The sequence below is a fragment of the Trachypithecus francoisi genome, unplaced genomic scaffold (assembly GCF_009764315.1).
Source record: "Trachypithecus francoisi isolate TF-2019V2 unplaced genomic scaffold, Tfra_2.0 Lachesis_group9, whole genome shotgun sequence".
Classification (NCBI taxonomy): Eukaryota; Metazoa; Chordata; class Mammalia; order Primates; family Cercopithecidae; genus Trachypithecus; species Trachypithecus francoisi.
Genome location: NW_022681474.1, coordinates 3,291,459 through 3,312,331, shown reverse-complemented (window position 1 = coordinate 3,312,331; position 20,873 = coordinate 3,291,459). Strand labels below are relative to the sequence as shown.

The window sequence follows — 20,873 nt, the reverse complement described above, 5'->3', positions numbered from 1 at the left end:
TCGCGCCTCTCGCGCCGAGCCTGGCCGGGCGCCAGGGAGCCCCGCCGCCGGCCCGCCCCCTGCCCGCGCCCGGCCCGCCGCATCGTGCGCCCCGCGCGCCCCCGGCCAGCCCCTGCGCGCCGCTCGGTCGGGTGCAACCGCGCGCCACCGCCGCCGCCACCGCCGCCCGATCCCGGACAACAATGCGCGCCCCCGCCCCCCTAGAAAGCCGGGGACGCCCTCAGTCGCCCCCAGAGCTGGCTCCGCTCCCAGTCCCTCTCCGCGGCACCCGCAGGCGAGACAAAGTTCGTTCCCGGATGAGGCTGCGCGCTTCCAACAGTGCGGGATGCCCAGCACGGAGGTTTCCCGCTTGGGGACCCCTGGTCACCCCACAAAACCCACCCAAAGCCAACGCGCGAGGCCCTCTCCTACCCTGAGAGCCGGAGACAGCAGCTCCCTTGACTGAAGGCGCAGCTCTTACCCCTCGATCTAGTCCAACTGTATTGAATTTTAATCTCCCCTCAACTCTTCAGTGGAAGTTGCTGCAGGATAACCCAGGCATGGGGCTATTGTGAAGGCTTCGCGACAATGACTGGGAGAGGGAGACTTCCACTGCGAGAGACCCGGGGGAGGAAAACGGCCTGACACGTTCTCTTTCCAAAAAAAGGGAAACAAACTCTGGAAGATTCCCCACCCAGAACAATAAGTCAATTCACAGGATATGTCTAAATGTTCATTGCTTGAGGAGCTCTATTTGCTCCTAGACACATTCTTTTTTTTTTTTTCATGAATTGTCAAAACATGGTGATGACATAAAAGGGGATGCTGGCAAGAGCCTCCACTTAGCAAAAGCCGACTTGTTTCTGGGATAAAATCTTTCTCTAGAACCCGTGCGTCTCTTGAATTTCCAAGCTGCACCCATCCTCTCTTCAGGGGAGAGACTGCTTTTCCTCCCATCATGGTTGATCTAGTACTTGGTAGATCTAGAAACATCATTTCCAGGAGACCGGTAGGCTCTGAGGACTTACAAACTTTGTAATAAAAAGAAATTGCTCACACCCTATCTTCCAGCTGACAGAAAATTTTACCTTTTGACTGTCATAGGTCCTGTGTTGTTTTCTAAACAACACTGGTAAAAATTTTTATCAGTTCAAAAGGCCTCACAATCAATAGAAAGGGAATTGGGCATACAGTTAGCATTGGAGAAAAAGTTGAACGCTGGTGTTAAGGAGTACCTGTGTTGTGTTTGTTTGTTTGTTTGTTATACAGACAGAGTTTCACTCTGTCACCCAGGCTGGAGTGTGGTGGTGTGATCACGGCTCATTGCAACCTCCCCCTCCTGGGCTCAAGTGATCCTCCTGCCTCAGCCTCCTAAGTAACTGGGACCACAGGCACACCCCACCACGCCCTGCTAATTTTTGTATTTTTTGTAGAGACAGGATTTTGTCATGTTGCCCAGGCTGGTCTTAACTACCTGTCTTCTTTCAAGCTGACTGGAGACTTGATGATCTGAAGCCAGGTTTGAATGGGATTCTCAGGTATCTCTCTCTAAAGTCTGTGAGGCTTATTCCAATGCAAAACCCCATTTTTTGGTAATGCAATTGGAGCCCATCCCTTTGTGTTCTGAGGTCCTCAGAGCGAATATTATTTCTTTGCATGCAGACTAGTTCTAGTCCTGATTTGTTTTGACTGCAATACCTACTAATGGACAATGAGGAAATGTTCAGACCTACAACATTTTTTTGTTTGTTTTTTTGAGACAGAGTCCATCTCTGTCACTCAGGCTGTAGTGCAGTGGCACAATCTCGTCTCACTGCAACCTCCCCTCTTGGGTTCAAGCGATTCTTCTGCCTCAGCCTCCTGTGTAACTGGGATTACAGGCACCCGCCACCATGCCCAGCTAATTTTTTAGTATTTTTTAGTACAGGCAGGGTTTTGCCATGTTGGCCAGGCTGGTCTTGAACTCCTCACCTCAGGTGATCCACCCGCCTGGCCAAAGTGTTGGGATTACAGGCATGAGCCACCAACTCAGACATACATTTCTCTTCCAATATTTTGTTTCCAACCTTACAGGAGTTGTTGAATTGTATCCACATCTACACCTACTGCTTTCTGCCTTGGCCACTGACATCTTCTGTATGTCCTAAACTGAACTTGCCTCACTGGCCAATCCTGCCTCTAGGCTCCCTCTCTTAGTAAACAGCAGGCTCCCTCCTCCTCCCCAAAGCCAGAAACAGGGATAGAGATTTCCCTCCCTCCTTTCTCTCATTCCTCACGTTCACCTGATCACGGAGCCTGTCCTCATAACTACCTCTTGAAAGGTCATGAGAGCAGCCCCTTATCCCAACAGGGCCTGGAGCTGAGTGAGCAACTGCTGTCCCCAGGCACGCTCAGGCCACATCATCTTTCACCAGGATGTCTCTAGTAGCCTTGTGAATGGGTGCTGATCTTATCTCTCTCAGATGCCTTCTCCACTCCAGCTGGAGCAATTCTCCTAAATCCCAGGTCTGATCCCGTAACTTCTGTTTCAAATCCGTTCAGGGCTTCCCTGGCTTTAGGGACAAAATGCCCATATTCTGTCTGATGGCTATAAGGTCCTGAGTACCAGGCCCCCCTGGCCATCCAGTCTTATCTTTTGCCACCCGGCCCCACCCGAAACCATGTCAGCCCCTACCCTCCAGCTACAGAACCCCCTTCCAGGGCTCTGTATGTTCCAGGTCACGCATCCACCCGTCACCCAGCAGCCCGGGCTGGAGAAAGAGCTCAGATCACATCACTGCTCTGCTTAACAACTGCGGGTGGCTTCGCACTGCTCCTGCCACATCCTCTTTGTCTTCATCACATATTATTCACATTTCCTGCTTCCCCTGTCTGGAAGGCCAGGCCCTGCTCCCTACCCCACTCGTTGGGTAGCTGGCTCCTGGTCATCTTTCAGGTTCTAGCAAAAACGCTGCCTCTTAGATAACCTTCGGTGATCAGCACCTGGGGAGTGGATTTCCCCCAGGTGCTTAAGGTATCACCATCCTCTTTATTTTTTTCTTAACACTTAGCCACCATCAGGATTCACTGCCCTGTGTGATGGGCACAGACTGAGGTCATTCTGCCTCGGCTTGAATCTTGCCTGGGCCACCTACTAGCTGTGCAAGCTTAGGCGAGTTTCTTGACCTCTCTGTGCCTCAGTTGAGAACATTCATCTATGAAATGGGGACAATAATATTGCCTACCTTGTAGGGCTGTTATGAGGATTAAATGAGTTCATATATGTAAAGCACTTAGAACAGGGTTTGGCTGAGTAAGAATAATCCTTGTGGGGCTTTTTTTCTTTTCACTTTTATTTAAGTTCAGGGGTACACGTGCAGGTTTGTTGCATAGGTAAACTAGTGTCATGGAGGTTTGTTGTACAAATTATTTTGTCATTGAGGTATTACCCATTAGTTATTTTTCCAGATCCTCTCCCTCCTCTTACCCTCCACCCTGTGATAAGCCCGATTGTGTGGTGTTCCCCTCTATGTGTCCATGTGTTCTCATCGTTTAGCTCCCTTTTATAAATGAGAATATGCATAATTTGGTTGCCTTCTGTGTTAGTCTGCTAAGGATAATGGCCTCCAGCTCCATCCATGTCCCTGCACAGGACATGATCTCATTCTTTTTTATGGCTGCATAGTATTCTATGGCGTTTATGTGCCATGTTTTCACTGTATCCCCACAACCAGAACTAGTACCTGGCACAAGATCTCTTTACCCCTCCCAAAACCTTTTGTATTTGGGGGCCTGGACTGGAAATAAATAAGAATTGAGGGAAGAAAAGCTGTATTCGAAGAATTTGAAGTACTAACAGAAATATGTCATGGTGACTAAAACACCAAAAGCAATTGCAACAGAAGTCAAAATTGAGAAATGGGATCTAATTAAACTAAAGAACTTCTGCACAGCAAAAGAAACTATCATCAGACTGAACAGGCAACCTACAGAATGGGAGAACATTTTTGCAATCTACCCATCTGACAAAGGTCCAATATCCAAAATCTACAAGGAACTTAAACAAATTTACAAGAAAAAAACAAGTCCATTGGAAAGTGGGCAAAGGATATGAACAGACACTTCTCAAAAGAAGACATTTATGCAGCCAAGAAACATATGAAAAAAAAGCTCATCATCACTGGTCATTAGAGAAATGCGAATCAAAACCACAATGAGATATCATCTCACACCAGTTAGAATGGCGATCATTAAAAAGTCAGGAAACAACAGGTGCTGGCGAGGCTGTGGAGAAATAGGAACGCTTTTACACTGTTGGTGGGACTGTAAACTAGTTCAACCATTATGGAAGACAGTGTGGCGATTCGTCAAGGATCTAGAACCAGAAATCTCATTTGACCCAGCAATCCCATTACTGGGTATATACCCAAAGGATTATAATCATTTTACTATAAAGATGCATACACATATATGTTTATTGCAGCACTATTTACAATAGCAAAAACTTGGGACCAACCCAAATGCCCATTGATGATAGACTGGATAAAGAAAATGTGGCACATATACACCATGGAATACTATGCAGCCATAAAAAAGAATGAGTTCATGTCCTTTGCAGGGACATGGATGAAGCTGGAAGCCATCACTCTCAGGAAACTAATACAGGAACAGAAAACCAAACACCGCATGTTCTCACTCACAAGTGGGAGCTGAACAATGAGAACCACATGGACACAGGGAGGAGAACATCACACACCGTGGCCTGTCAGGGGCTGGTGGTCAAGGAGAGGGAGAGCATTAGGACAAATACCTAATGCATATGGGGCTTAAAACCTAGATGGTGGGTTAATAGGTGCAGCAAACCACCATAGCACATGTATACCTGTGTAACGAACCTGCACGTTCTGCACATATGTCCCAGAACTTGAAGTTAAAAAAAAAAAAAAAAAGAAATAGGTCATGGTAAAACTTGATGAATAAAATAAAACTGAAACTTAAGTTACCTGGAAATGAAAACATAAAAGAAATAGATACCCTATTCACCAGTGGTTATCTTTGGAATTGACATAAAAAGCTTTGCCAGTCACAACTCCACAATGGTCTGTTCACCGAAGAGTAGCCGATTCTACTACTGAAAATTCAGGCAGCTACTTGCAAAGGTTTAACTCCATTTATGCCTGAGGCTGCAAATTTTTGAATTTGCATGAAATTCATGTATATTACCTAGAAAAATTCAAGGGACAAGAATTTGAAGAGAGAAAAATGTTATTATGTCCCATTGTTGAGTTACATGGCATTCCAAAAACGGAACACTAGGCATAAATGGCCATGAATCAAAGAATCTTTTGTAAAGTGTTGGGTCGCTTACCAGCCCTAACATGTAGTCGTGACTAAAGAATTTAGAGTGCTTCCATTTTCAGCTTGAGTTTAATACTTTTCTAAGAGTCTTTCTGAAAAGAGAAGCATGGCAGGGCTGGTTCACAGACCTTTGCCTTGTGTTTTGCTGTCCTTGCTGGGGAAGAGGGAAGCAGTAGAAATACTTTTCCTTTTGTTCTTTCCGTGGGTCAGCAGGGTTTGGAGAGATGAACACGTGGGGTAACTCTTGCTTCTTTTACACAGACTAAAGGAGCTTTATTTTGGAAAGAACTGAATTCTTTTTTTTTTGAGACGGAGTCTTGCTCTGTCGCCCGGGCTGGGGTGCAGTGGCCGGATCTCAGCTCACTGCAAGCTCCGCCTCCCGGGTTCCCGCCATTCTCCGGCCTCAGCCTCCCGAGTAGCTGGGGCTACAGGCGCCGCCACCTCGCCCGGCTAGTTTTTTGTATTTTTTAGTAGAGACGGGGTTTCACCGTGTTAGCCAGGATGGTCTCGATCTGCTGACCTCGTGATCCGCCCGTCTCGACCTCCCAAAGTGCTGGGATGACAGGCTTGAGCCACCGCACCCGGCCGAGAACTGAACTCTTTGAGAGGAGAGGTGCTCTGAGGTTTGGAAATGAGGGAGGTAGGAAGGAATGGAAAAGGGCGATAGCACTCCCGAAAGAAGGAAGAGAGAACATCTGTACACGATGGGAAGATAACACGAGACCGTACGCCTGCTGAGTGCCTCAAGAAGGGGCAGACCACCTGATGGGGCAGTGCATGGCCTGTGAGTTGCGGGCTAGATTCTAAGATATGTGCCTTACAATTTAAACACATAGGTGCAGTGTTTAATCATACCTGTAATCCCAGCACTTTGGGAAGCCAAGGTGGGTGGATCACCTGAGGCCAGGAGTTCAAGACCAGCCTGGTTAACATGTCTCTACTAAAATACAAAAAATTAGCCAGGTGTGGTGGCAGGTGTCTGTGATCCCAGCTATTCGGGAGGTTGAGGCAGGAGAATTGCTTGAACCCTGGAGGCAGAGGCTGCAGTGAGCCGAGATCCGCCATTGCACTCCAGCCTGGGTGACAGAGACTCTAACTCGAAACAAACAAACAAACAAACAAAAGCTAAAAATGTGTCTTAGGCACAGCAAAGGATCCTGGAGTTCAGTCAAGAAGGTTGGAGTCTGGCTTGGAAATGGACCGGCAGTCCTTTTGCCCCAAGCACCTTAGTGACAGCTCTATTAGACTGATGACAAGAGGCTGGGCACGGTGGCTCATGCCTGTAATCCCAGCACTTTGGGAGGCCGAGGTGGACGGATCACCTGAGGTCAGGAGTTTGAGACCAGCCTGGTCAACATAGTGAAAAACTGTCTCTACTAAAAATATAAAAGTCAGCTGGGTATGGTGAGGTGTGCCTGTAGTCCCAGCCGCTCGGGAGGCTGAGACAAGAATTGCTTGAACCCAGGAGGTGGAGGTTGCGGTGAGCCGAGACTGCCGCTGTACTCCAATCTGGGTGACAGAGCGACAGAGCGAGACTCCATCTCAAAAACAAAAACAAAAACAAGAAATTGATGACAAGAGACCACTTCCCTGTTTGGAGGTCCAAGGTGACCTGAGAGAGAGGGAAGAGGATGCAAATTCTTATCATTCCAATGAGTGAGGATGTAGTCAAATTTAATTGGGTTTAGAGAAATAAATTAATGTGATATTTTTGTGTGTATGCTCAAAGTGAGGAAGCAAAAATTCCACCTTCTCCACTAATAACAAGTGCCAGGTTCTTAGCTCCAGGATTGGAAGTCACACCTTCTCTGACCAGGATACGTGGGACAATTAAGAGATGATGGTTCAGCTCTGATCTTTGCTAGGGCCTCACTGTTGGTGGAAAAAGATCTCTCCCACTCAAGCCTTTGTGTACCTGCTGAGCTGAGGACAGGAGACAAGGTAAGGGAGGACCTGAGGCTGGGTTGTGTAATCGTGTCCTTGCAGCTGATCCCATTGGGCAGTCTCAGACTCCTTTTCCAGGGCGACCTTGAATGAGCCTCTTATTGAAGCTGTTTCTCACCTTTAAAATGAGCCTGGGAGCTGGGCACCGTGGCTCACACCTGTAATCCCAGCTCTTTGGAGGGCCGAGGTGGGAGGATCACTTGAGGTTAGGAATTTGAGACCAGCCTGGGCTACCTAGCGAGACCCCTGTCTCTACAAAAAAATTTTAAAAATTAGCTGGGTTTGGTGGCATGCACCTGTAGTCTCAGCTATTTGGGAGGATGTGGTGGGAGGATCACTTGAGCCCAGAAGTTTGTGATTGCACCACTGCACTCCAGCCTGGTGACACAGCAAGACCCTGCCTATAACATAAAATAAAACGAGCCTAATGATATCTATTTCCAGCCTTATGAAGACTGTGGGTTCAACACATACTGTTTCCAAAACCACACAACTGATGATAAGAAACAGCTAACATTGTGTTGCGTATGTACTCTGTATTAGGCAGTGCTAGAGCTCTCCAAACTTTGGTTAATTTAATCATCACGGGATTCCTGTGAGGTAGAAACTGTTCTATCCCTTTTCTACAGACAAGGTACTTGGGATTTAAAAAGGTGAAGTGGGCCAGGTGTGGTGGCTCACACCTGTAATTCCAGCACTTTTTCTGGCAGGCTGAGGCGGGAGGATCGCTTCAGTCCAGCAGTTTAAGGCTGCAGTGAGCTATGATCACACCACTGCATTCCAGCCTGGGTGACAGACCTGTCTCTATAACAAAAAAGTAGATGAAGCCACGTGCCTGAGAGGACTCTGCTGATCAGATTTGAACCCAGAGTCGTCCTTTGGAGGCTTGAGCTCTTATTGTCCACACTTGCCTGCCACAGGCTGTACACATGAACTACACTGGCGGTCGCAGGCAGCATGGCCGCAGAATTACTTTGTATTCACTATTAACTGTGGACGGAGTTCCCAGTTACAGCAGAAGACACCTGGGAATTGATAGTCTTCTGTGTCGTTCCATCAGTTCCTAACCTGTACCATATGGACATAGGTTTACATTCCATTGTCTGTGTTTCTAGTGAATAACACTGGCAACTTTTCCTTTCATTTGTCAACCGGGTTTTAAAAATGGAGAGAGACCTGTCTGGGGCAGGTTAAAGTGCCTGGCTGGTTTCAAGTGAACCCTATTATATTTTTATACCCAATCCTCTTTGCTTCCTACTCCCAGGTCAATTAGAGGCCAATTCTGAACCACTTCAATCAAAAGGGAATAATTCTATCTCCTCTCATGCATGGCCTGTGATCAAGTACTTAAAACCAGCGTCCCTGGAGTGTAGGCAGAAATTACCCAATGGCTGTGTTTTATTTTGTTTTTTTTTTTTCACAAACAGCTAAGTTTTATAGTTTTGTTGGGTTCTCATTACATTAGATAGTTGTTTATTATTTTTCCTGGCTGGGAATCATGATTTAGACTGCAACTCATGGCCACCAAAACCCAGAGCAAGGCTTTCTGAAATGCAGACAAGAGTCAATCAAAACATCACAAGCTAATTAATGTACCTTGGAGCCCCTGGGAGTACCTGCATTCCAGCGAGTACCACGGTGTCATATAGGTTAACATTCTAAGTATACTCGAGTACCTTTGGCTAGCTCTCTCCCAAGCCTTTTCTGTTTATTTACTCAGAAATATGTACTAATAAGAATAGGGCCGGGAGTGGTGGCTCACACTTGTAATCCCAGGACTTTGGGAGGTCGAGGTGGGTGGATCAATTGAGGTCAGGAGTTTGAGACCAGCCTGGCCAACATAGTGAAACCCCATCTCTACTAAAAATACAAAAATTAGCCAGGTGTGGTGGCAGGTGCCTGCAATCCCTGTTACTAAGGAGGCGAGGCAGGAGAATCACTTGAGCACGGGAGGTTACAGTGAGCTGAGATCATGCCACTGCACCCCAGCCTAAGCGACACAGTGAGACCCTGTCTCAAAAAAAAAAAAAAAAAAAAAAAGAAAAAGAAAGAAAGAAAGAAGAAAGAAAGAGAAGAGAAATACCTATTAATAAGAAATGTTGGCCAGGTGCAGTGGCTTATGCCTGTAATCCCAGCACTCTGGGAGGCCGAGGCAGGCGGATCACGAGTTCAGGAGATTGAGACCATCGTGGCTAACATGGTGAAACCCTGTCTCTACTAAAAATACAAAAATAAAAAATTAGCCAGGCATGGTGGCAGGCGCCTGTAGTCCCAGCTACTCGGGAGGCTGAGGCAGGAGAATGGCGTGAACCCAGGAGGTGGAGCTTTCAGTGAGCCGAGATCACGCCACTGCACTCCAGCCTGGGTGGCAGAGTGAGACTCCATCTCAAAAATAAAATAAAATAAAATAAAATAAAATAAAATAAAATAAGAAAGGTTAAAACTTAATTGGCATTTACCAAATGCCAGGTACTGATTATGTGTTTTACGTACAATAACTCAGTCTTTGCAACAGCCCTCTGAGATGGGCACTATTGTTAACCCCATTTACAGGTGAGGGAATGGAAACACAGGGAGAGGTGTGATAAGCCATCTCAGATCCAACAGATGAGAAGCCGGCCACTGCCAGTTACCAAACTCAGACAGTCTGATTCCAGAGCTGGTGTTCTCAACCCTCAGGTGTGGTCCTCAACCCTCAGGTGTGGTCCTCAACCCTCAGGTGTGGTCGAGTACTAGGTGGTATTGCATGCCTTCTCATGCCTAGGACAAATAATTATAATTTATTTATTGGCCCATTGCTTCACTGCAAAAAGCAGCTAAGGCAGAAATATTTGTAAAATTGAATGGAAGCTGGGTGCGCTGGCTCACGATTTGCCTTAACCTGAGGTCAGGAGTTTGAGACCAGCCTGGCCAACATGGTGAGACGCGTCTCTACAAAAAATACAAAAATTAGCTGGGCATGGTGGTGGGTGCCTATAATTCCAGCTACTCAGGAGGCTGAGGCAGGAGAATCTCTTGAGCCGGAGATTGCAGTGAGCTGAGATCATGCCACTGCACTCCAGCCTGAGCAACAGAGCGAGACTTCATCTTAAAAAAAAAAAAAGAATGGAAAAGATTTTCAGCAAATATTCCTTTGCCTATTGTAACATCAATTATTGTGAAGGTTTATGTACAAGTGATATCAATCTGCCAGCCTCTCAAGTGAGCAACAGGACTGTATTGAAAGGATGGGCCAGAGCAGGAAGTAAGAGCCCCAGTACCTCCCGGCCCCAGGGAGCACAGGCGAGTCTGCTTCTCAGAGCGGGGACAGGGCAGGAAACTGGCCCCCAGTGATGACTTGGGAAGCGATGATTTCTCCTACCACCCCATAAAAGTCAGACCTACTCCAATTTATAATAGCAAATAATGTGTTATAAAGAATAATATGGTTCAGGCTATCAAATTTCTAGGATTCTGATTTCACTAAATGAGAAAATAGGCGATTTAATGTTTAGTTTGTTTGTTTTAGAGACAGGGTCTCACACTGTCATCCAGGCTGGAGTCCAGTGGTGTGATCATAGCTCACTGGAATCTTTAACTCCTGGGCTCAAGGGATCCTCCCGTCTCAGCCTCCTGAGTAGCTGGGGCTACAGGCATGTACCACTACACCTGGCTGATTTTTATTTTTAAATATTTTTGTAAAGATGGGGTCTTGCTATGTGGCCCAGGCTGGTCTTGAACTCAAGTGATCCTCATGCCTTGGCCTCCCAAAGTGTTGGGATTACAGGCATGAGCCACTGTGCTGACCTAGGCTTATTTGTTGAGATGGGATTGGGTACAAAGGGTTAACATTTAAAGAGATCTCTTTGCAGGGAAAATAAAAAAGTTGGAGATATCTATACATGGAGGGCATTTAGACTTATGGAAATTGATGGTTAGGCAAAATACTGGAGAGAGAGAAAGAGAGAGAGAGAGAAAGAAAAGTCAACTAAGCTAACATGAGAATCCCCTGGAAGACCAGTCAAAATAGATTCCTGGGCCGGGCACAGTGGCTCCCACCTGTAATCCCCGCACCTTGGGAGGCTGAAGCAGGCAGATGACTTGAGGTCAGGAGTTCAAGACCAGCCTGGCCAACATGGCAAAATCACATCTTTACTAAAATACAAAAAAATAGCTGGGTGTGGTGGCACACACTTGTAATCCCAGCTACTTGGGAGGCTGAGGCAGGAGGACTGCTTGAACCTAGGAGGTGGAGATTGCAGTGAGCCAAGATCACGCCACTGCACTCCAGCCTGGGTGACAGAGTGAGATGCAGTCTCCAAAAAAAAAAAAAAAAAAAGATTCTTGAGTGTTACCCCCACTCCCATTTCCAACGCAGGTCTCTGATTCTTAGCTTGGGTTAGGGTGTAATAATTCACATTTTTAACAGATTCCAAAGATATTGATCCTGCTGATTGGAGGCTACGCTCAGCACAATTTTCCTATCTCTTGGCTTTTACTCTGCTCCGGGCACCCTGTTGTCGTCAGGCTTGTGCTAGCCCCAGGGCCTTTGCACTTCCCTCTGCTTGGAAGGTCCTCCTCCAGATACCAGCAGGAATCAAGCTCTCATCTTTTCAGGTCCATGCTCAGATGTACCCTTATTAGTGAGATTCTTTCTAACCACCTTTCTTAAAAATAGCAACTCCTCCCACCTGCCCACCTCCTGTGCCCCCGTTCCTAATCCCTTCCCTAGTTTATTTGTCTCCATTCTTTCTTTTGCCTTCTAACAGACTATACAATTTATTTACTTAGCTGTTTGTTTTATTACCTGTCCTTCCCACGAGTGCGGGGATTTACGTCCATTTGGCTTTTTGCTAAATCATCTGAGCCTAGAACAGTCTTTGGAACATACTAAACATTCAATAGATATTTGTTGAGGCCTCGCATGGTGGCTTATGCCTGTAATTCCAGCACTTTGGAAGGCAAAGGCATGAGGATCACTCTAGGCCAGGAGTTTGAGACCAGCCTGGACAACATAGCAAGACTCCAACTCTCCGAAAAATTTTTTTAAATAAAAATTAGCCAGGTGTTGTGATGCACGCCTGTAGTTCCAGCTACTCAGGAGGCTGAGGCATGAGGATCACTTGAGGCCAAGAGTTTGAGACCAGCCTGGGCAACACAGCAAGATCCTCATCTCTAAAAAAAAAGAAAAAAATAATTAGCCAGGTGTGGTAGTGACATATGCCTGTGGTCCCAATTACTCTAGAGGCAGAAGTGGGAAGATGGCGTGAGCCCAGGAGTTGGAGGCTGCAGTGAGATAAGATCGTGCCACTACACTCCAGCCTGGGTGACAGCCTGTCTCTTAAAAAAAAATTGTCTAATATATGAATAAAATGAATGAATGAACATTCTTGGATGTAGAATTGCAGCTTTAAGAACTTAATTCTGATGGAAATGCTTCCTAACTGATTGCCTCCCTATCTGAAGTGAAATATAATCATGTCGCTCTGCTTCTAAAATATCTAAATATCTCTGACACCCAGAGTGACGCCAAAGCTCCCTGGCATTTGTTCATCACCAGGCACTGGTGGGGGTTGGGACACGACAGTGAACAGATGCGGAAGTGGCCTTTGTCCCCTTTTGCCTGCAGTCCAGTTGAAAACAGGGCCTGCCTGTCTGGCCTCACCAACCACTATTTCCTGCTGGCGTTTCGCCTCCCAGCCAAGGAGAAGCTCCTACAGGCCCCTGTGCTTCTTGCCTTCTTGCTTTTGCACGGCTGTACATCTGCGCAGAAAACCCTCCCATCCTCCCTGACACCTGGTTAACTCCCACTCACTCTTCTAGCTCCCTCAGACACCTCATTCCCCAGGAAGCCTTCCCCGAGGTTCCCCTCTCCCGTGCCATAAATAACCCAGGCACATCTCTACGCTCAGCACGTTTTCATCACCACCTTTGCGTATGTCTTTATACTGCTCTCCGTCAAGAATTCTTCAAAGGTAGGCATCATGGCAGTGCTTTTTGTTTTAATAATTTTATTGTATTCCAGATCCTCAAAATGTGTTCACCTGTACACGGTGTACAGAATTTAATTTCACTTTATCACTTTCTTTTAGCTAAGCATTATGATCATTATATCATAACCCAATATATTTTTATAGTTAAATCCATCCTGCTAATAAAAAGCAGGGGAGTCAGTGATGGTAGAAAGCAGCATTTGTAATCCCAGCACTCTGGGAGGCCGAGGCGGGAGGATCACCTGAGGTCAGCAGTTTGAGACCAACCTGGCCAACATGGCGAAACCCTGTCTCTACTGAAAAATACAAAAATTAGCTGGTGTGGTGGTGGATGCCTACAATCCCAGCTACTCAGGAGGCTGAGGCAGGAGAATCACTTGAACCCGGGAGGCAGAGGTTGCAGTGAGCCGAGATCGTGCCACTGCACTCCAGCCTGGGTGACAGAGCGAGACTCTGTATCAAAAAACAAAACAAAACAAAACAAACAGCATTTGACCAGTGTTAATATGCAACTCCTGAAAACTGTTTTAAGGAAGGCAGTCTTCCCTAAAGTCTGGAACTGTGACGGCTTTTTCTTATAACGAACAGGAACCAGTCGCAACACTGGCCCCAACACCAAAGCCCACTTTTTTGGGGATACCTGCGATGCATTTTGAAGACTCCTGAGAGCTTTTGAGGGGGCTTAATAAAAGGTCTTAATAATAGAGCAGGTCTAGTTTCTATCAGATCTTGAAATAAACATGCTTCCATTTCTCCTTAGTCTCTCTTTCACAAACTCTGAATTGTTTTCATGTTGGCTCTTAGAGATCGAAGGTTCTGCCTTTGTTTATATACTTGTAACTTCTTTGTGTGGTTTTGGGAAGGTAGGCACAGATTTTTTTTCTCAAAAGTGAAATCAAGTTCTCAGCAGAAGAGGAAATACGCAGGGAAGAGAAAGGAAAGTACCTTTCAAATCTTCAGAGAAAGGCTCTTGTGCTCTTTACAAAGGAAATTCCCTTGGAAATGGTTATAACCTAAACTGTTAATATGATCAGCTAATAATAACAGTGATAAGAATAATAATATCTATTATTTGTTCAGTGGTGCTGTGTATATTACATGCATTATCTGTAATCTTTGCAGCAACACTGCACAGTAGGTCTTGTTAATTACCATTGTATAGATTCAGAAATCAAGGCTCAGAAACGCTAAGTAACTTGTTAAAAGTCTATACCTAGAAAGAGGCAGATTTGAATCCAAGTCAATTTTTAAGACCTCCAAAGTACATTCCATTTTTTCCATCATGGTTTAATTTTGAGCAAAAGGAGGCATGGGTTGATAAAGGGCTTGCAGTGGGAAGAGTCTCAGATTGGTTTCTGGTAAAGCGGAGGGGAGCCTTGAGGAAAGAATTGGAAGTTTAAGCGCCAGAAATCATGTCCAGCCACAGAACATTTCTGCTACCCCTTGAAATCAGAATCATGGCCCTCCAGCAGAGCTCTGCAGACACCTGGAGATGCTCCGGGTCAACAGGGCCGAGCCCCATGGCGGAGCATAGGCTGAGTCACTGCAGGCCCCAGACTGTGACCCCGACATCCTTCTTGGTGTGTATTAGAATGCGGCTACTTATGGATTCTGTTGATTTTCAACGTAACCCTCATGGCAATCACAGTCACATCTCTGATTCTGCTCCTGCTCCCTGTGTGACTTTGAACAGGTCAGCCTGAATCTTCCAGAAGGACCTTTTTTATCTGTCTGCATAGCAGGCTGAAACTGGTGTTTAATCCACTTTCCTGTCCAAAGACACAAGGTGCAATAACACAGTGGTCAGCAGTAAGGCTGTGGTAGCTGACTCCTGAGGTTTGAACCACCGACCAACAGCTTACTAGTGGTGTAACCTTAGGCTGATGAGTTCTAAACTTTTCTTCATCTCAGTTCCCTACTCACAGGCATGCTATGAGGATTGCATTGTGTAATGTATAAAGAGGGAGTTTTTGGCACAGAGTACATGTTAAATAAAATATATGCTATGGTATTATTTCTGTTAGCAGCATCTACTAAGGGCGCGAAATCTGGCAGCTTTTGTCTGTATACAATACTGTCTTCTCCACTGTGTTAGACGTCAATCCTTGGTTTAAGCCTCATAGGTAACTGCTGTGAGCTTTAATGAGACCCCGGGTGAATTACATCTTTTAAGTTAATCATAGGAAACAGTCTTGTCCTAAATAATTGTGCCCTACATTCCAACTCCATCCCTGTCCTCTGAGTGCACCAAGTATACGCTCCTTGCAGAGATGCTCACCCTGCTCATGCGTGAATAACTTAGGAGTGAATTCAAACGCGTTTAAACAGCCCACAACCTTTCAGCAATTGAGGGTGCACTGTCTGCCTTCCCATGGGAATGTCCGTCAGTCACATCTAAAGGTGCTTGCTCTGAACTCAGCATTGACCCCGAGGTGTTGCGATGTCTCATCCTCAACTGTGTGGCACAGTATTATCCACACCTATAGGTCAACTTCTGGTTCCTTCTACCTTCGCAGGCCCTTGCAGCCCTATGTCACTCAGTAAGTCAGTGACAACACTGCTGAAAAGTGATGGAGAGCCCGTTTCTTCCCATTTTTTTTGGAGTTGGGACTCAAATTCTATTTTACATCAGAAGGTAGTCTGTAGAAAGAAATAGAAAACGAGTCTGAGTTGTCTAAGTGTGTTCTTACAAAGGAAATTCTTTTGGAAATGGTTATAACCTAAACTATAATCAGCTAATAATAAGACTAAAAATAAGAATAATAATATCTATTATTTGTTGAGCGGTGCTGTGAATATTATGCACATGATCTATAATTTTTGCAGCATGACTGCACAGTAGGTCTAGTTAATTCCCATTGTATAGATCCAGATACTGAGGCTCAGGAACATTAAGTAACTGCCAAAAGTCTATACCTAGAAAGTTGCAATGTTCAGTTCAAAGGGAAACCCACGGTGGGTTCCAGATCAGACAAAGTGAACTGCCACAACCACTCATTCTTACAATACTTACAGGCACTATGTGGCTCTTGTCTTACTTATTGAGGGTTGAAGGCTTGTGTTAACACCTCCATCTGACAGATGAGGAAATAGGTAGTAAGTTCCTGGCCTGCCCAGTGGCTCCTGGTGACTCTGAGGGACACTCACAATGAATATAGACAACTTCTCACTTTAGGTTATGAGTGCTGTTCACTGAGAGCTGTCACCTGCCAGGATCAGCGGAAAGTTGCTGCTAGATCAAATATTTACACACTCATAAGTTGCTTCCTACTGTAGTGAGTTCCTCATAATACAAAAGTACCTAAAATTCTGGGTTTTTAAATTTTGAAGTCATAAAAAAAAAAGCACAGATAAGTCAGGTGCAGTGACTCACGCCTGTAATCCCAGCACTTAGGGAGGCGGAGGCAGGCGGATCACCTGAGGTGAGGAGTTTGAGATCAGCCTGGCCAACATGGTAAAATCCCGTCTCTACTAAAAATACAAAATTAACCAGGCATGGTGGCATGTGCCTGTAATCCCAGCTACTCAGGGGGCTAAGGCAGGAGAATAGCTTGAACCGTGCAAGCTGCAGTGAGCCAAGATCGCACCACTGCACTCCAGCCTGGGCAAGAAGAGTGATACTCCATCTCAAAAAAAAAAAGCACAGATAGTATATTAGACTGCTATATAACTACCATTAAGGTTAAACACTTTACCTCATTTGCTTATTGAAAGGCAAGAGAGAGAGAGGGAGAGAGAGAATGCTAGAGCCATGCCTCTTCCACTTTTTCCTTCCCTCCCCAGAAGTTGACAGTCTCCTAAAGTAGGTCTCTAGCATTCCCTATTTGCTTTTGTCCTTGGCATATGAATGTAGCATCAGTGGTATACACTGTTTTGTGTGTTTTTCAACCTTACAGAAATGCAGCCAGAACAGATTTATCTTTTCCCGACTTATTTTCCGTTTAACATCGTGTTTTTGAGTTTTATCAATATGAGTGTTTTTGGATTTCATCCATTTGTTGGATTCCGTGGTGCAAATATACCACAGGATAAGTCTGTGTTCTCCTGCTGAGGGACAAGCTACGTCTAAGTGTTCACTATTTGCAAACAGCCAGGGTCTTTGTTCCTAGCGGTTCCTCTGCCTGCTGAGCTCCTCTTCCCGGAATTCATTCATTTGATGACCTTCTCAACATGTCCACTTAATGTGCTCCCTCTTCTTCCCATGTTTTTTCTCGGTTATCAGTGGCATTGCCAGAGAAAAGACAGGACATGCAGTTAAATTTGAATTTCAGATCAAGCTCATGTGAAGTACAGGTATACCCGAAGTGTTAAATGGGATATACTCACCCTAACGAAAAATCCACTGATTATCTAACATTTATGTAGGAAACTTACATTTGTATTTATTAAATGTGTAACATTAATGGTGACATTCTCAGTGAGGCCATCGCTGTACAGCCTATTTAAATTTTTAACCTCCTCCCCAACACTTCCTATTCTTTTTTACTCTTATTTTTTTCCACAGCCTGTATCATCAGTTTACCTGCAATATATCTCCTTATTTATTTTGCTCATTATATGTCTTTTTCTTCTGGAATGTAAGCCCTTTGCAGGCAGGATTTTTGTTTTGTCTTCTGCTGTGTGAGACACAGTATGTGCTTAATCAATACTTGCTGAGCAACTGAATAAATAAATGAAAGAGTGCAAGGACTGTCTTTGTACATGTCTCCTTTGTAGTGTGTGAGATTTTCTCTAGGATAAACATTTGGAAATAAAATTGCTTTTTTGTAGGGTATGTATCGTTACTAGGTATTGCCAATTTGCTGTCCGAAGTAATTGAACTAATTTCCACTCCCATCCGTAACGTATGAAAGTTCCCATTTCTTAACACTCACAGGACCTTTCTTTCTTTACGTTTGAAATTGCAATAATTTTGATTTTTGAGTCAACGGTTGAAACCAGCATGGAAACATGAGATAACCACAAGTGAATTCAAAATAAACAGTAATTATTAATCCAAAAGGTGTCAGATGTTCTTAGGTGCTTATTTAAAAGATGAGTTAATTATTATGGATGTGTGAACAATTCTAAACCATGGTGTCTCTTGTGTAATAAACAGAAATTGCCCAAACGTAACACTGTCACAATGCCATCTAAAAACTCATAATAAAAAATTTTGAAGAAAAACCATTTTATTTATTTTGCAACTGAAAAGGAGGAAGTCTTGCCTAAGAAAAATAAAATGAAAACCCAAACACAAGTTGTGGTGTGTTCTTTAAGATCTGCTTCAGAATTGCCAGAAACATGCAACTCATGTTGAAACAGAAAATTTGAAAAAGTCCTTTGTTACAGATATGGCCAGTCTTTTTAAGTCCAAAAGACGAATTTGAGGTATATAAAAAAGCACTGTAATTAAGGGATACAACGACATGTGTTTTTAATGTGTTATTAATACATTCTTGGACAGCCATGAAATATGTTGTGAAACATTGCAAAAATGGCCACTATCTCTCACTCCTTCCTGTTTCACAGCTTTGTAATGTGACTATGAAGTGACGTCTAGAAGTGAAATCTATTTTTCTTCCACTTGAATCTGGGCTGGTCTTCTGGTTTGTCTTGGCCAATAAAATGCAGGAGTGATAATATGCTAGTCCAAAATTTAGGTCTCCGAAGGACTTTCATGCTTCAATTTGATCTCTTGGAACACTGCCTGGCTGCCATGTGAACAAGCCTGGGGTAACGTGCTGGAAGATGAGAGCAGGTGGATCAAAGCTGAGGCAGCCTAGTTATCTCAGCCCAGGCCTCAGAGAGGGGAGAGAGCCCAGCTGACATCCGCAATGTTGTCCACTTCACTTGTAACTGACCACAGATGCATGACGGAGAGTAGAACTGCCTTACTGAGCCCCACCTGGATTACCAACATATGCAATCATGAGCTACATAAATGCTGGTTATTTTAAGCTATTATATTTTGCGATGGTTTGTTACTTAGCAATGGTTAACTGGGACACAGGCTAACTTGGTTCTTCACCCTGCAGAAAGCAGATTTGTTAATTTCTTCATTTACTTCTCTTTTGCTAAATGTATGCTGATGAAAATTGTTGAATATGTTTTAATTTGCAAAGGATTTGATGGGAAAATAACTGATAAAGTTTTTTTTGCACAAATATGTGAGTGTTTTATTGAGCACAATATCAACTGGAACCAATAAACAATTATGTACACAGCTGGCACCCAGCAATGACACACAGCTGCATCAGAACGTCTTGCCCCGTCCTGTGCATGTACCAGAAACCACGGCATCATTCACCAACACCATCCTGTTAAGCCTCTGGGAGTTTCATGAAAAAAAAAAATCTAATGGTTTGAAAACTTGTCTTTTAAGGGAAATTATTAAGAAAATGAAAACTGGCCGGGCGCGGTGGCTCAAGCCTGTAATCCCAGCACTTTGGGAGGCCGAGATGGGCGGATCACAAGGTCAGGAGATCGAGACCATCCTGGCTAATATGGTGAAACCCCGTCTCTACTAAAGAATACAAAAAATTAGCCGGGCGTGGTGGCGGCGCCTGTAGTCCCAGCTACTCGGGAGGCTGAGGCAGGAGAATGGCATGAACCCGGGAGGCGGAGCTTGCAGTGAGCTGAGATCTGGCCACTGCACTCCAGCCTGGGCGACAGAGAGAGACTCCGTCTCAAAAAAAAAAAAAAAAAAAAAAAAAAAAATGAAAACTGCCTCTGAAATTTGACTTAAAAATCGTATTCTGGGCATATCCTTTTCCCTCTCAGTCAGGGAAAGTGCTATGTGGAGTTTTCAAACTCACAGATGAATTACTAGTTTTCTTCAAGGAGAACAAAGGTAAACAAACAAAAATCCTGACTACAGCTTTGAAAAATCCAAATAACATTAATCATGAAGAGTGGCTCACAAATTTTTTTTTAAAGCTGAATTTCCACAGTTAACCAGGGCAAAGGAAAGCTAGGAATGTTTTTTCCTGCACATGGTAAGATCATTTCCAAAAAAGTAAAGCTCTGTAAATGAATGCAAATGTTGATGGTGAGCGATTAATCTTTTGTAACCCCAAGTTCAGTTCATGTTATGAAAATTATAGTGTTGGGGTAAAAATATAGAAAAACAGCCTCCATTATCTCACTTCACTAAAATGGTTTTAGATTCCCAAGAATTTAAAAGAGATTGACTAGCAAGCCAGAGTTCATTCAGTTCACCACCAGCAAGAAAATGCATTTTTTGATATTTTCACCTGCAGAAGCCTAAAGGTGGGCCATAGTTTTGTTGCATCTCAAGGAATCTCTTTTTATTTTGGAGACAGAGTCTTGCTCTGTTGCCTAGGCTGGAGTGCATGGCACAATCTCAGCTCACTGCAACCTCCGCCTCCTGGGTTCAAGCAATTCTCATGCCTCAGCCTCACAAGTAGCTGGGACTACAGGCGTGAGCCACCTCGCCTGGCTAATTTTTTGTATTTTAGTAGAGACCGGGTTTCACTATGTTACCCAGGGTGGTCTCAAACTCCTGAGCTTAGGTAATCCACCTGCCTGGGCCTCCCAAACTGCTAGGATTACAGGTGTGAGCCACTGTGCCTGGCCTCAAGGAATCTCTTTAGTGATTCTGCTGGACGAGCATATAAACCAAAGGGAGAATCCTTTTAC

At 44.7% G+C, this 20,873-nt stretch overlaps 1 protein-coding gene across 6 annotated transcripts in view; it reads right to left on the bottom strand.

The window, feature by feature from the left end:
* Positions 1-20,873, bottom strand: part of FRMD4A (FERM domain containing 4A) — a 544,823-nt gene that overhangs the window by 251,785 nt on the left and 272,165 nt on the right. The gene's annotated exons all lie outside the window — the stretch shown is intronic.